The 15,827-nt window shown below is 33.7% G+C and overlaps 2 long non-coding RNA genes and 4 other non-coding genes across 14 annotated transcripts; all 6 read left to right on the forward strand.

Moving 5' to 3' along the window:
- The first annotated feature begins 6,860 nt into the window (after nt 1-6,860).
- On the forward strand, nt 6,861-13,588 carry LOC145086172 (uncharacterized). 9 transcript variants are annotated; one of them, XR_013700326.1, is made up of 13 exons: nt 6,861-7,161; nt 7,241-7,326; nt 7,580-7,672; nt 7,756-7,847; nt 11,124-11,384; nt 11,548-11,577; nt 11,791-11,840; nt 11,917-11,978; nt 12,087-12,143; nt 12,662-12,812; nt 12,889-13,002; nt 13,076-13,189; nt 13,258-13,588. It is a non-coding gene; the product is annotated as an uncharacterized LOC145086172 (long non-coding RNA). The 9 variants fall into 9 exon arrangements; XR_013700339.1 differs by having other exon boundaries at nt 7,597-7,672; XR_013700328.1 differs by having other exon boundaries at nt 11,124-11,577.
- A 179-nt stretch (nt 13,589-13,767) lies between these two features.
- LOC145086229 (uncharacterized) lies at nt 13,768-15,815 on the forward strand. Its single transcript, XR_013700350.1, has 2 exons — nt 13,768-14,068; nt 15,622-15,815. It is a non-coding gene; the product is annotated as an uncharacterized LOC145086229 (long non-coding RNA).
- On the forward strand, nt 14,651-14,743 carry LOC145080857 (small nucleolar RNA snoR27). Its single transcript, XR_013695436.1, has one exon. It is a non-coding gene; the product is annotated as a small nucleolar RNA snoR27 (small nucleolar RNA).
- LOC145080854 (small nucleolar RNA snoR26) lies at nt 14,922-15,011 on the forward strand. Its single transcript, XR_013695433.1, has one exon. It is a non-coding gene; the product is annotated as a small nucleolar RNA snoR26 (small nucleolar RNA).
- Nucleotides 15,378-15,470, forward strand: LOC145080856 (small nucleolar RNA snoR27). Its single transcript, XR_013695435.1, has one exon. It is a non-coding gene; the product is annotated as a small nucleolar RNA snoR27 (small nucleolar RNA).
- Nucleotides 15,647-15,736, forward strand: LOC145080855 (small nucleolar RNA snoR26). The gene has a single exon (XR_013695434.1). It is a non-coding gene; the product is annotated as a small nucleolar RNA snoR26 (small nucleolar RNA).
- Nucleotides 15,816-15,827: the final 12 nt, after the last annotated feature.

Genomic DNA, 15,827 nt, shown 5'->3' on the forward strand with positions numbered 1-15,827 from the left:
CGTCATAATTTACTAAATCTTAGTAAATATGGTTATACTTACAGGCTAAAGTATAATTCTGAGACATTGGAAAAGTTTCAATGTAAGGTAGAGCGAATAAGAAGAATCAACTTAGGCAGAAGGATAAAAGTTTCTCAAATCTGAAAAGATGGGATAGTACTTTAGTATCAGTTTTTGTGATCATCTTAATGATTACGAAACCATATCAAAGTTAGTTCTCTAAGGAAATCTTAGTGTATTCTTATGACTAAGAAGAGGAACTTGAATTGTTGAAATGGTTAAATCAAGAAGATGAGTCATACTACGTTCCCATACAAGTCTTAGTGTCATACTCCAAGATTGTAACTTGAGTGACATGTCTTAAAGAAGGTTTAAAACACTTGTCAAATGTAAGAGTAAAAGTTTTCTACTCTTGTATATTTGAAATTGGTAAGTTGTGATGTTTTGGATAAAACAAAGACCAACTAAGGCCAATTGTGTGAAGTATTTGTCTTGATTAGAATCCACACTATCCCTTGAATATTTGACAAGGAAGTCTTATATGTCAAGAGGACAGTGGGAGTGTTAAAGGTCTTGAAAGTCTCAAGAACTAATCAAGAATAAAACCTGAAGTTCTTCACTAGCACACGACTTGAGGTTTATAACGTATCGTGTTGACATATTCTGTGCCCATTCCAGTTAAAGTTGGCTTTTCATATGAGTTCTTAGAGTTCTCAATTTGTTGCACAACAACTTGGAAGCAATGGCAGGCCCTTAAGTTGCCAGGTGGCAAGAAGTTAAGATTGAGTTCAGTCCATATGAGATTGGATTTGTCATTACCCTTGTCCTGTGACTAAGGTTTTGACAATTCACATGGATAAGAACACATACACCATTAAATCTAAGTGTCATAAAGTTTCTCTCCGATTCATGAAAAATGATGGTGAGGAAACACTTTCACTAAGTAGATTTTAGTTAGATAGCAATTGTGATATTTGCATTCTCAAAGTCGTTAGTGGAGCGTGTGTGGTTTACCGGCACACTAACCTGGACTTGTGAGAAGTGGCAAAAAAAGGTCTAACCATTATGATTACGACATCCCTCTTCATAATTGTTTAGATACACAAGTGTGCTATCTAAGGGAAGGTGTATGATTTTGATAAAGTTTTATCAAAACTATCTAGTATCAGAAATCTGAACTTTGGTAAGAAAGTCAGCTGATTTTTGAGTACATGTCAAAGCTAGTGGGAGCATAAGTGTTATGCTAATAATCATCATGTTAGTGGGAGCATGATAATTATGATAAGTATTTCAAGTTAGCAATGTTAATTATAGAAAACAAAAGGTTTCAATTGGGAAAGAGTTGTTTTGCTATAATTAAGGGAGAGGAAATTATATTTCATCTCAAATCTATAAGCTTAGATCGTGAGGTTTTAATCATTTAGTCAAGGATATATACATATATATGAATTTCTTGTTGGAATGGCTCAACATAAGGAAATTTTGTATATGGGTCCAGTATTTGCGTTCTAAAATTCGATTATGATTACGACATCCCTTTTCATAATCCGAATTATGAGAACTTGGCAAATTGAAATGGTAATAGTAAAGCAAAAGACTTGTTTAGTCTTTATGTGAGACATCATGAATCGTTTCCCATATGCTTCGGATATAGGATCGATTATATGTGCTATATTCATCCTTTCTAAATTTTCCAAATGCCTAGGGCATTAAGAAGGGAAAAGGTCTAGAACTGGATATGACTAAAAGGATTAAGCAATTGTCGAGGACAATCTGAGGTTTACCAAAGATTGGTTGCTCAAGGACAGTTGGAAGTATAGTGATAATTCTGGAAGGACCATATTGACATAATTTGTAAGGAGGCAACTCTTGTTCATAAGTGATAGTCAAAATGGAATCTAGAAATGTTTCAAAGTTAGAAATTATTCAATCTGTGTAAGATTAGGAAACTTAATGCAAGAAGGATGTTTCCAAGGAGTTGATCTCCTTTGGAATGCTTTGTAATGATTGTTGTCAAGTCTTTCTGACTTTGTGCATAATCATTACAAGAAGATCAATGCATATAAGTTTAGAATCTAACAGATTTCAGTAAATGGCATGAATTTGGAATTCTTGCATTTACAGTAAGGATTTGGGAGTGTGAAAAGAGAATCATTGGAGTTATGTTCAATTGATTTATTTCACAAAGTAAAGATCATAGACAAACATAGTGTGCATACTTGGTGTGTGGCATGACTAGTGTTTAGAAAACATAGTGTACATGCTTGGAGCATGGGACAACTATTGTTTTAAATTCAAGAATAAAGTTGATAGCTGAAACAGTATACAATGAATAATGTGTAATCATATGGTGATAAATAAAAGGTGTTTTATTTATGTTCATAGGTTTTGATACCATATTGGATTCAATTATTATTGTGTTTCATTTTGCATGTTTTGACTTCCAGAATAAACTAGGTTATTCTTCCGGAATGACTAAGTTATTCAAACCATCCACAGTCGGTCATATGTTGGAAGTAGATATGAATTAAGACTGTCATGGGTTGGCTTGTAGAGGTCTAAGGTGTTGGACAAAGGGCTACAACACTCATGAGTGCTCATAAGTTCTGAGTATTGGATTCAACCCGCGCTCATTGGAATCACTTCATGGATTTTATCACGAGTGATCATGAGACGATAATATCTTATATTCTTCAAACCTAGATATATGAGTTGTTACTATGAGTTGGTTGTACATTGATTGCATGAAAACGCATTTGGTAACTCGGTGCTATAAAACGTGCCTTTGTGTATGATTCAACAAGTAGTAGAACAAGCCATATGAGTCGAAGTTTATCCATTCCTTTTACCTTCGGGATAAAAGCGATATCTGTGGGCCACTCGATGATTTGATGATGACAAATGGAAGTGCTCGGCCGGGCCAGGACTGATTTGATTTGTTCAATTAGTCAGTCATCATAAATCGGAAATCGGGAAACAACAAATGGACAGAGAGAATGATTATAATCCATGTCTCAATCCATATGATATCTAGAATGGAGGAATATATGATCCCTTATCTAATGGACAAGTCATTGACAAAGGTCAGAGTTCATCGACAAGGTCAGAGTTCGACAGAAGCTTTTGAGAGCTACGATTGCTAGTCGGTTCCTGAAGGCATACGCAATATTAGTTTTAGACTTATCCAAGTGGGAGACTGTTGGATTAATGTCTAAGTCCATAACTATAATTGGTAAGACTTGACCCGACCCGGCATGGTCCATTTGGGTTGCATGGAATCATGCACTTGGATAGACTATAATGAGAGAAATAAGACACTTATGGCTATTAATATATTATAAGTTCTAGTATATTAATAATAAGAATAATAAGATTATTTAATTAGTATTGATCAAGAATTAATCTAGGATTAATTAAGTGATCAAAAGAAGACTAATTAAATATATGGGTTGATTGTGTAAATCATCCATACTTGTATAGTGGACTAATGCTCCATGGATAATCAAGTTGGGCTAAAACCCATAGGATGGTCCACGGATGCTCCATGGTGTATTTGAACCCATGGATCCAAGGAAATGGAAAGTCATGACAATTAGGGTTTACCCTAATTGTAACACTATATAAAGATCTTATTCTTGACAAAATCGGCGACTAGTATCATCTAGAGAGGGCTAGCCGATTTTCATGAAGTGTAGAATTCTCTCAAGTTATTCCAAGTGTAGTTGGTGTTGTGTGAACCATTTGAGGTGTCATGCTTGGGGCACTAGGCACTCAAGCTTCATGAAGACTTTCTACATGTAAAAGGTATGTATTCTATCTTGTTATATCCATTGTTTTGTATGCTAGATTAGGATAATACCTTGGATGTTCATATTTGCATGTATAATAGAGAAAACATAGATCCAAGGTATTTAGGGTTGCATGTACACTTAGGAGTGTTAGAATGCTCAAAACCCAACAATATGTGATATGTGCTTTTCAGTGTTATTATTCTGAGTTATTTTCCCGTGTTATTTTTATTCGCTACTTTTAATAGCAAAGTTATACCTTTGACCATGTGATCAGTGAAAGGACTTAGATTCACGGTGGTACTGGTATGTAGCCTTTGGTCATGTAGAACATGTCTCATAAGAGAATGACTTCTATTCTATGGCATTGGCAGAAGGTTAGATAGGAATGATATGTAGCCTCTGACCATGTAGAGCATGACTCCGTAAGAGAATGAACTCTATTCTATGGTATTGGGAAATGGTTAGACAGCGCTATAAGCCTGAAATCTACCAAAATGTTAATCATAAATTATATGTCTTCTGTGCCATTTGGGCCAAAGCTTTATTGATGCATATCAAGTATTGAAATCATTATGTCTCATTGATCGTAAATCTTTGAATCAAATCTTGAGTTGATATTGAAAGCCTGACATATGCTACGCATATGCTATTGTTGTTCTTGTTCCCTTTTGCTTCTGTCATATCGGTATATATAAGGCATAAGATTATATTATATCTATTTATTGAATTCACTACGCGTTATCGCTTATCCCTCTCAACATTTAACAATTGCAGGTGATGAGTATCCAATATAGTTTTATATTGCTGAAAGATTTAGAATAGTTAATACTATTTCTCTGTATTTTAATGTTCATGTATGTATATGAATAGTAGATTCCTGGGTAGATATGAAATGTAATAAAACTTAGTCAGTTTGTATCCAATCTTTTGTAATCACTTCATCAATATAAAATACTATTTTATAAATATGCATGTAGCATGTTTTGAGGAAGTAACTTAAGAATAATGTTGGAATAGTATGAAGGTTTGGGTCTTTCATAAATACGAAAGTTGGGGTCTTTCAATCATGGTATCAAAGCAATGGTTTAAGTGAACTAAATATCACGGATTGGTATTTAGACTTAAACTGTTGGAAGCTCAATATATGAGCTGATTCATAATAAGTATATGGATACAAATCATAGGAAATATTTAAGTGGGGGATTGGGTAGTGATAAACCCTAATATTCTAAGATATTAAGTTACTTCAGAATTTTAAGAAAAATTAGTTTGAGTGAACTAGGAGTTTTGAGAATTTTTAAGCTTAAACAAGAATTGTTAAGTGAAGATGATACGATATGTATCTGGTATATTTTAGGTTGAATACCTAATGGAGTCAAGCACTAGAATATTAAGAGGAGATATGCCTTATATTCTAATATGTGCAAGATGATAAATGAATATAGCATGCCTTAAGGTGCTTATCTATAATTGCTATTATTTGAGAAAGCTTAAGGTCTGTTGCCGACCTTGGTTTAGAAAATTTTATGTTCAGAATTCTAAGCGGACTGCGATTCTCACAGACTGGAAACCGGACGCGATTCTCGCGGACTGGAAACGGGACGCTGACCCACTATGCTGGGTGTACATCAATTTAAGCGGGGCGTAATCTTGCTGAACTAAAATTCCTCGTAAGTTCTTAATGACTTAAGCACTTAAGCCCAAACTTTAGATCCATCGACCAAACATGCCTAGGATTCATAAAGTCTCAAATTTTATTACTTGGGACGTCCAGAAAGCTCTTAACTCAAGGTCTTAATCCATTAAGACCTACCTACATCACACATGAGACAACCAAAGCCAATGGGACCTCATTTTTCTCAATCAAGACCTCTCCTAAGGTATGAAAGGACAGCTAATCTCAACCAACTTGCATCATGCATCACTTTGGGGTTTTTGGGAAAAGAAATGGTGTCAAAACTTCATAACACTTAGATCTACACAAAATAATTGTCAAGCAAGAGACTTTATACCTCAAAAGGGCTCCAGAAGATGATGCCTTCCCATATCTACGAGCTCCAGCCACTCAACTCCTCCCTTGACAACTTCTTCTTTCTTCTTCTAGGCTCTCCTTTGCCAAACCAAGCTCCCCAAGGTCAAATATCCACAACAATGGAAGAACAACGGCTATTTAGGGTTTCTGAGGGTAAGAGGGTAGATATGGAGGCTAGGGTTGGAACCATTATGTTCCATATATAGTGGCTGGCCCTATAATTAGGGTTTTTGGACACTGGACGTACGTTGGGCGTACGTCCCCAACACCCGCGTTCATTTAGCCAATCTACGTTGGGCGTAACCTAGATTACGCTGGGCATACCCAGCCAATCACACACATGCACTCCATGCATGCCTAGGACCCTTTGCCAAATATTTCCTTTAGGGACCATTATTGACACTATCTTCAGAGTGTCATAACTCCTTTATTCTACGTCCCTTTCCGACGAACTTTATATCCACGAAAAGGTGGCGAGAAGCCCTACGCTTCTAGCAACACACCCGAACCCGAAACATTCTCGAATAGAGCCCATTGCCCAAAAAAAGACCGAAATGGCCTTACTCATGATCTCGGGGATCCATAATTAATCACTTTTAGAACGGGGCGTTACAGTAAACGTGAAATCTAATGAATTCAGTTCGTTAAACGTTGTTGATATACTGATAAAATAATACGTGGAGGTAAAATTGTTAGTACGAGCTTGATAATTTAACTAATAACAAAGTTTGTTGGGTATTGATGTAATAGTAAAACTATATGTTTTATAAAATGATTTTTTTGAAGTAAGGATTGTAATTAAGATATTTATATATAATTTAATTTTGAACCCCCTTAGTTAACAATTCTTTGTTCTATTGGACCATCTCTAATTTTGTTTTTGTTTTTTTGTTTTGTTTTTTTTTTGTTTTTTTTAATCTGTCTGTCTACTATCCCATAAAAATGAGATTAATGTATTTTCCACTGCTTCGTAGAGGAAACCACGTGTATTTACTCTAAAACTGATTGGTGTCATACATACCTGTCCTCCAACCACCGCTTTAATTCTGACCACCTTCCACATTCTTCCTACCACCGTTCCATCTCTTTCTTCCTTCCACATAAAAGCCATAGGTCGGTCCGTTCCTCCCCAATCACTCAGACAAAACATTGGAGAAAAGATCTGTGAGAATCACCACCACCATCGTACTTTTCCTCCGTTTACCTCTATATGTTGATTTAGGGAAGATGGTCACGCCACTCGCCACTATTCCAAGGTTGAAGTCAGCCATCTAGATACCCTCCACGCTGTTATCACCACCGATGCAACCATGGACCATGATTTCACAACGTTTCAAGGTTACTATTCTTTAAGCACTATGTGCCTCTGTACGCAACGACTTCTAGCCCTAAACATCACCGTTGCTCTCGATTTCAGGCCTTAAACCCCCTTTTTGTGCTTCCGATCGGAGATGAAGGGCAGCGAAAACTGAAGAAAATGTGTTCTTCAGATTCTGCTATTAGGTAAACCTTCACCTGTCGTCTTCTCCTTTTTTCTCCACCAGTACTGATATTTTTGACTTTGCTCTCTTTCAATACATGGAATTCAAAGTATGTATGCATCTATCTTTTCCTTAATTGTTTTTTCTTCAAAAAGCTGGTAATCTAGGGCTTTTGAGTTCATATCCCATGATTTAGGAACTTTTTGTATGTGCTTCTTGAAAGTGATTGTTTCTAAATACATGAAAATTTAAACATAATTGGGTGACTTCTCAAGGATATAGACCTGCTCAGGCATTGATGCTATGGAAGTTGCTTTACGACAACAATTCGAAGAGTATTTGGGCACATTCATTTGAGGAATTAGAAGGTTCATCTTCAAATCTCAACTTCATCACTAAAAGTGTTCTTCCTTTAGTAACATCAATCATCTTATCATCAACTTTTTTCTAGGTTTAAACAAACCCAACATGATAAGCAAACATGCTAAATTGAAAACATTACAAGTGAAAGATATCATTAGAGCCTCCGATGGCACTAGAAAGGTACATATAATCTTACTTAACTCTCTCTAACTACAGGAAAACGATAAATTACGTGTCAAAACATATATAATGCCACATAATGTGTCAACCTATCAAAAAAATTGATACCTAAGGTATGAAAACGGTTTAACATTGGGATATGCGACAAAAATAGTGGAATTGAAAACATGCAAAAATTAAATGGTTTAAATAAAAAATTTGATACCTAAGTTTTGAAAACGTTTTAACATTTCGATTATCTAAGAGGGTGTTTGGCAAAACTTAAAATTTTAGTTTTTTGACTTATTACCGGTTCCTCGGCGATATAAGTCAAAAAAGGTGTTTGGATAAAAGGTTTTTTTAAAATCACCTTATAACTTCTTGGCACCTGAAATATGTTATTTTCCATAAGTCACTTCCCCCTTTATTTATCAAAGGGAAGTGATTTTTCCACAACTTTTAATCCATCCACATAAATTTTAGTGTATTGCCATTTTTGCCCTTATTTGAATCTATAATATTAACATGGCTAAATTGTTGTAAGCTAAATTGTTGTAAAGTGGACTACATTATTCTTCCTAGACTTATGCCTCCCATTTAAATTAGGTAAGCTAAAAAAAAATTTCTTCTTATTTGTCCACCATCATTTTAACAATTAATATTTTTCTTCTTTAATCATTTTTAATAAACATAGATAAAACTATTAAATAATCAAATAATACAGTTTCAAATTAATGCATATTAAATTATAAAATTTGAAGTTGTATTTATTTTGTTAAGTGATTGAATATGTAATAATTCCATCTAATTAATATTTTTATAAAAAATATTAAAGCATAAAAACTTAATTATTAAAATTTGGGTGAATCTTTCATTTCATGAAAGGAATTTAAGTACTAAAAAGGTTAAATATAAAATGAGAATGATGTAACAAATAATAATATAGAAAAACATAAAAGAAATTTAGTTTAGGTGACTTAAATGAGATATGAGCATTTAGTACCAAATCTCGATTTCGTACTGATATTCTATCGTAATCGGTATTGAATATAAACATATGAAACGGTAGTATTCCAAAATCACAAAATTCAAGAATCGATACTGATGTTAGTATCAAAAAATGGTAATGTTAGTTTGGTTCGGTACTCGATATTGTTTATTCATTCATTATTTTTGCTTAATATTAGTAACAGTAACATAAGATATATATATGAAAATTTTGGTGAACTATTTTATCAATGTTATAGGACCTATCTTGTAATTTTTTGAAAAAATATAAAATAAATACTTCAACCTAAATTTTATATATTATAATCCACTTAAAATAGTTCAGTACCACAATCAGACCTACCTATTTTGCTTAATATTAGTAATATATATATATATATATATATATATATATATATATATATATATATATAAAATTGGCGAATTAATTTAAAATAGTCCATTACCTCAATCCATTTAAAATTTATTTATTAGTTAATAGCCCAATCCATTAAAAAAAACTTTCACGAAACGTGATTATTTATCGACATCTCCTAACGCTTGACCCTCAAAATGTTCTTGTCTGCCTTACGCCTCATAACGTACCCACAGTCCGTCATCCGGCCAAGCCACCGACAACCGTTGTCTCTCCACCAGGCGCCACCTCTTCCTGCCCATATTTTTTATATTTCAAATGTTGAATGATAGTTTAATGTTGTATATTGACAAAAAAATGTTTTAGAAAGTATCAATAATGATATAATTATGAATATATTTCAAGATATAAGACCTAGTAGAGTTCAAATGTAAAACTATTATAAACATTGAAGTTATATTTAACTATTTAAAGCATATAACCCGACCCGATACCATTAGTAATTTTTACTTATATATATATATATATATATATATATATATATATATATATATATATATATATATATATTTCATTTACATAACACTCTACGTGGTATTTGGTTCTTGATTCACCACTCTTTATAACCTCTAAAAATAAAGATGATGGGTATAAAAAAATGATCAAAGAAACAAAAGAAAATTAAGTATTATAATAAAGATAGATCCTTTAGTTCATTAAAAAAGTTATATAATTATATAAAAAAAGATTCCCAATTGAACAGTACTTACTCTTCATTGGACCAAATTTTCTTTCCCCTGATTAATTTCCTTTTTATTATTTTACAAGAGCCGTTAATAGTAGGGGTATTTTTGTATGCACCGCTTTTATTTTTCCACCTGCTTCTTTCTGGATTCGTTTCCCTCTTTTCCTCCTCATTTGTCCCCACCTTATTGGTTCCACCGTTTATGCGCTTTTACGTGTTGGTTTTTAAACTTTTGCTGTCCTGTTTACCACCGGGTTAGTTTAATCGGTTCGTATGCTTCTAGACACCCCTGTTATCTCCTGGTCCACCGCCTCCATTTCATCAGTTTCTTATTTTCCTATGGTTATGCGGTTCTTCCACCGTCTCAACCACCAAGCGATTGTGTGTATCTTGATTGACTGGGAATAATCCGACATATAGAGATCGGAAGGCATACGCCGCTTCTGACCATTCCAATCATAATCGATGGAGCAAAAACAAATTGGAGAGGAAAACGAAGAAATCACCAAGGTCGTCGTCTTGTGGTTGTGGCTTCTCGACTCTCATCGACAACCTGTAACAACCCTCCCTGATTTATTGTGTATCCAAAGGTCTTTGATTAAGCAGGAGATAAGCAATGAACGATTCTTTGTGATTATTGATAAAGTTATCGATTGGTGCCCTACCCCTCTAATGAAATAAATTTCTATCTTGGGTTCTTCTTCAGTTTTCATTCTGATATCCAATCCAAACCCTCTTTCAACTTCCCAATATATCTTCTTCTACATCGACGCTTCCTTCAGTTTATATTGAATGAGGAAGGCATACGATTTTCTTCCAATTTCCAGTGCTCAATTGTAAACTAGTAGGACAAGTCTGCCATTGATTGACACTCCTTCAGGCGCCACCACACTTCGTCTCCCCCATCCATCGCAAAACAACTTATCCTTTAGGTTCGGTTACTTACTATGAAGTTTCAGATAGAGAAAGAGAAAGCACTACGAAACCCATTTGGTTGATGTGTGATAGGTAAGAAAACTCCAGTTCTAATAGTTTCCCATCTGTTCCATTTTTTACCTGCTCCTATTTCATTCTACATAAACCGGACTTACATAGGTTTCGATGTTTCTATAAGTTCAGCACAAGCGAACAACGCTGAGGTTCCATATTTTTACATGTTCTTTTTGCTAAATTGGACAAATTTTACCAGGAACTCATACGAATATCCTAACCCACCAAAATTCAAAATAATGGCTAAAAACTCGAGAAAGAAAGGGCAGAAATTGGTCAGTTTTTTGCCACTGTGGTGGGAGCTTAGATTGAAAATCAGGAACTGCTCAGATCAATGAAGCTCATGTAGACAAGGTGTTTAATAAAAGGTTAAAAAGAAACTATCACCCTGCTTCGGCAGCTGCATTTATATGAGAGTGATTGTTTCTCGATGACTATATTTTTGATGGCAGTCACGCAGGTTAGATTTCATTTGAGGTGAATGAGTATCATGTATTTTATTGTTATAATTGCTTATTTGTTTTGATTGGAGTTGTAAATTCAATTGTATTTTTTGCTTCATTTTTCTTAAGATCATACTTTATTTTGATTTTGGAACTAAGTTGTTAATTTATTTATTTCAGTGAATTTTGTGAGGCGGATCACAATTTAAGGTAATTTATTCTGGAGATATTATTAAATGAGTGCTGATTGCATAAGTTTCTCTTTGATTCCAAACCAAATGGATGTTTTACAACTTCTTAACCTCTTTATTCTTTATGTAAGTGGTATGAAGATATAAAAGATTGCTCTAGGAATAACTGATAGCTTCATGTTATTTACCTTTTCAAGTTCACTTACAATACCACTACTATTCTTTTATTCAGGTCATTCCATTCGACAACAAAGGACAGGTCAAAGAAGCTTTCAACATCAGGTTTGAAGAACTTCAAGTTTTGGATATCAAATTTCTCTCTGATTGTGCAAAACTTACCATTGTTGTTCTTTATCAGGTTAGCTTCTTTAAGAGGTTTTTGTAACTCTCAATCAGAGATGTGTCCCTTCAAACGAACATGTAAAAAATTGAATATTCTGATTGAGTGTATTTTCCAATTACAGAAACTTCGCTTTAAAAAAAAAACAATTACTAACCTGTTAGTGTCTATTTCAATTTTTTGGGCAGAGATGACTATCAACCCGAGGAAAATTTATGCTAAATTGTTTTTTTTAAATGATAAAGGTACCACTTTTTGTTTTTTTCTTTTGTGCTCAATTTAATAAAAATTACTCGAAGTTAAAGTTGTATCCTCTTCTTTGTACATGTAGTTTCAATATTGTAAAAGTTATACTTTTGGCTACTCTATTTTTGTATTTGAGGCAAGAAATACAAATGTATTACCATTGATTTGGATGCTAAAATATAAAAAACAGGTTATTGTTTTTGCATTTCTCCTTTTCATGAAAAAATAACAAATGCAATTAATAACAACAATCTTTCAGTCATTTTTCTATTTTACCAACATACTTTTGTTTCTTCTTATTATAGGTGCACTTTCTATGTTAATTTCAGGGAAATTTGGCAGAATTAACACCTTGATTTTTTTTAGTTTTATTATTATTGTTAGTATTTTGTATTATACCATTTTGCTTTCACTTATATCTATCATAAGTGGATGGAAATAAGTACAATTTTGTTTTATTAATTAGAGTTCTTTTTAATGCATGGTGAATTATAATCAATCTTAAGCTACCATGTAGGTTTGGCATCATATATCAAGACTGCTAGAGAACTCCGTTATCAGCCCTCATTAGGGAGATTGAGGAACATGAGCATGTAGTAGCACAAACTTTACTAGATGATGTTGGAAAATGTATCAAAAAGAAAGAAAAGAAGCCCATCACTGAAAGGGTAAGTTTGAAAATCTCTATCCTCCATTCCTATGTTTTTTTTTTTTCATATGGACCATTGCCTTTTCTGTTGACAGGAGAAGGTGAGAAAGCAGTCCTTGATGAAGCTAGAAATGCAGGAGCAAGAAACTTTACTAGATGATGTTGGAAAATGTATCAAAAAGAAAGAAAAGAAGCCCATCATTGAAAGGGTAAGTTTGAAAATCTCTATCCTCCATTCCTATGTTTTTTTTTCATATGGACCATTGCCTTTTCTGTTGACAGGAGAAGGTGAGAAAGCAGTCCTTGATGAAGTTAGAAATGCAGGAGCAAGAAACTTTACTAGATGATGTTGGAAAATGTATCAAAAAGAAAGAAAAGAAGCCCATCGTTGAAAGGGTAAGTTTGAAAATCTCTATCCTCCATTCCTATGTTTTTTTTTTCATATGGACCATTGCCTTTTCCAGTTGACAAGAGAATGTGAGAAAACAGTCCTTGATGAAGCTAGAAATGCAGGAGCAAGTTAGAGAGAGACAGGAAATGGAAAAGACGATGCAAAAACTAAATAAGACGATGGATCGCTTTGAAAGGGAAAAAAGGGAAGAAGTCGCACCTCTCATTTATGATGCTTTCCAAAAATGTTTAGCAAAAGAGAAACTTTGTCATGAACGCCATCAAGTATCCGAGTAAATTAAGCTGAAAATGCTTTTAAATGTTCTATTTCATTAGAGTAAACAGCAAAAAAAACACCAAATGTAGAAAATACATTCTTACCCATGTAAAACATGAGTGTCTTCACTGGTTAAGTATTAAGAAACATAATAATTATTAATTATTATATAGTTGTGGTATAAAAAAAATAAAATAGTACTCTACAAGTCTACATGTTTAAATGAGGGGCGCCGGCTGTGACTAAAAAAAAAAAGTAAGAAACATATCTTTTCTTTAATTTATATAAATTTAATTTATATAATTTAAGTGGATGAAGCAAAAACTGCCGTGGAAAAATCAATCCCTCCCTTTAAAGAAATTGACCAATATACCCCTTGCCCTAACGTTAAATATCGCCTCCATCTACACACAACGCCTCAGTTCAGTTGCTTGCGTTCTCTTCCATCGCTGCTGCTTCTGTTGTCTCGCCATCCCTTCCCTGCTCGCCGCGGGTATCCCTCTCGTCTCCATATGTGTGTGTTAATGTTGCTTGCAGGCTGCATGTAAAACCGCAGCAGAAAGAAGTGACTGAGGCGAAGAAGGTTGTGGAATTATTATATGAAACAGGTTTGGTTTCTAGCGGATTCTTTTGACATTAAAAAAAATGATTTTTCGTCTACATTGTACTGAAATTGTAAATTAAGTTTGTTTTATTAGAATATTCTGATTCTGATTTAGTTTGGAACCAATCCAGAAAGTTCAAAAAAAATTTAAATTGTCTGATCTATTTTGAAGGTGAATGCAAAAAAATCAAGAAAAGTACATTGCCATTTAGACTATTTTTTCGACCCTGCGCCAACGGCGCGACGGATTTTTTCTAGTTATTATTATTATTATTATTATTATTAAAACCGATCTGTTTTTGGATGACTTTAGAGTTAAGAAGGGCGGCCCATTCTCGTCTTTTCCATTAGGGTTCATGGTTTTGGTCTTTTCCATTAAGGTTCATAGTCCCCGTGTAATGGTGATGTTGGTGCTCAAATAAGTATACAACTTGCGTTTTAAATCTATCATAAAAAAATCATCAGGATCCGTTCTTAAGTCGATCGTATGCTACTTGATGTTGATCTCAATCTATCCTGTTTTCTTTACTTGTTTTTTGTTTTGTTACAAATTTTTTAAATGTTATGTTGATAAAATTTTCCAAGCGCTGGATCGATGATGCTTAATAAGAAACTGCGTTATCTATCTGTAAATTCCTTAATCGGATCTGATGATAGTTTAAATTTCCTGAGATCCTTCATTTTTATAATACGTATCACGTATTTTATTTCCCTCTATGTAATGATTAGTTGATTTTCCTCTGACCCATTTTGTGTTTTTATACGAGTTGTATTCACGATTCTTCTATATCCTGGTTTGATTAAATTGCTTTTATATCTGACAAATTTAGTTTTTAGATGTTTATGTGGGATTGGAATTAGCATCAATGATGATAATCAGACTTCGTCATCCTTGCACTTTGATTCATAATGAAGAAAACAACGGGGAAAGTATTTCAGAGATGCTTTTTCTTCTTCTACATTTACGTTGCCAAATATATATCAATTTATTTACTTGTTTATAAAAACTGATCTGTTTTTGGATGACTTTAGAGTTTAGAATTTAGAAGAAGACGCGTGGCCCATTCTTGCCCATTATGGCCCTGTAAATGCGTTGTTTTTCCATTAGGGTTCTTAGTCCCTGTATGATGGTGATGTTGCTGCCGTTATAAGTATACAACTTGCGTTTTAAATCTATCATAAGAAAATCATCAGGATCCGTTCTTAAGTCGATCGTATGCTACTAATGTTGATCTCAATCTGTCCTGTTTTCTTTACTTGCCTTTTATTTTGTTACAAATTTTTTAAATGTTATGTTGATTAATTATTCAAGTGCTGGATCGATGATGCTTATGAAGAAACTGCGTTATCTATCTGTAAATTCCTTAATCGGATTTGATGATAGTTTAAACTTCCTGAGATCCTTTATTTATATAATATCTATCACGTATTTTATTTCCCTCTACGTAATGATTAGTTGATTTTCCTTGGATCCATTTTGTTTTTTTATACGAGTTGTATTCACGATTCTTCTATATCCTGGTTTGATTAAATTGCTTTTATATCTGAACGTTTTAGGTTTTAGATGTTTGTGGGATTGGAATTAGCATCGATGATGATAATCAGACTTCGTCATCTTTGCACTTTGATTCATAGTGAAGAAAACAATGGGGAAAGTATTTCTTAGATGCGTTTTCTTCTACATTTACGTTGCCAAATATTTTGGTAACCTAAATTTTTGCATTTGAATATTTATTGGCTTTTGATTTTCATTGCATCCACAT

This window comes from Lactuca serriola, chromosome 1 (assembly GCF_051521515.1).
Source record: "Lactuca serriola cultivar US96UC23 chromosome 1, Lser_US96UC23_V15, whole genome shotgun sequence".
NCBI lineage: Eukaryota > Viridiplantae > Streptophyta > Magnoliopsida > Asterales > Asteraceae > Lactuca > Lactuca serriola.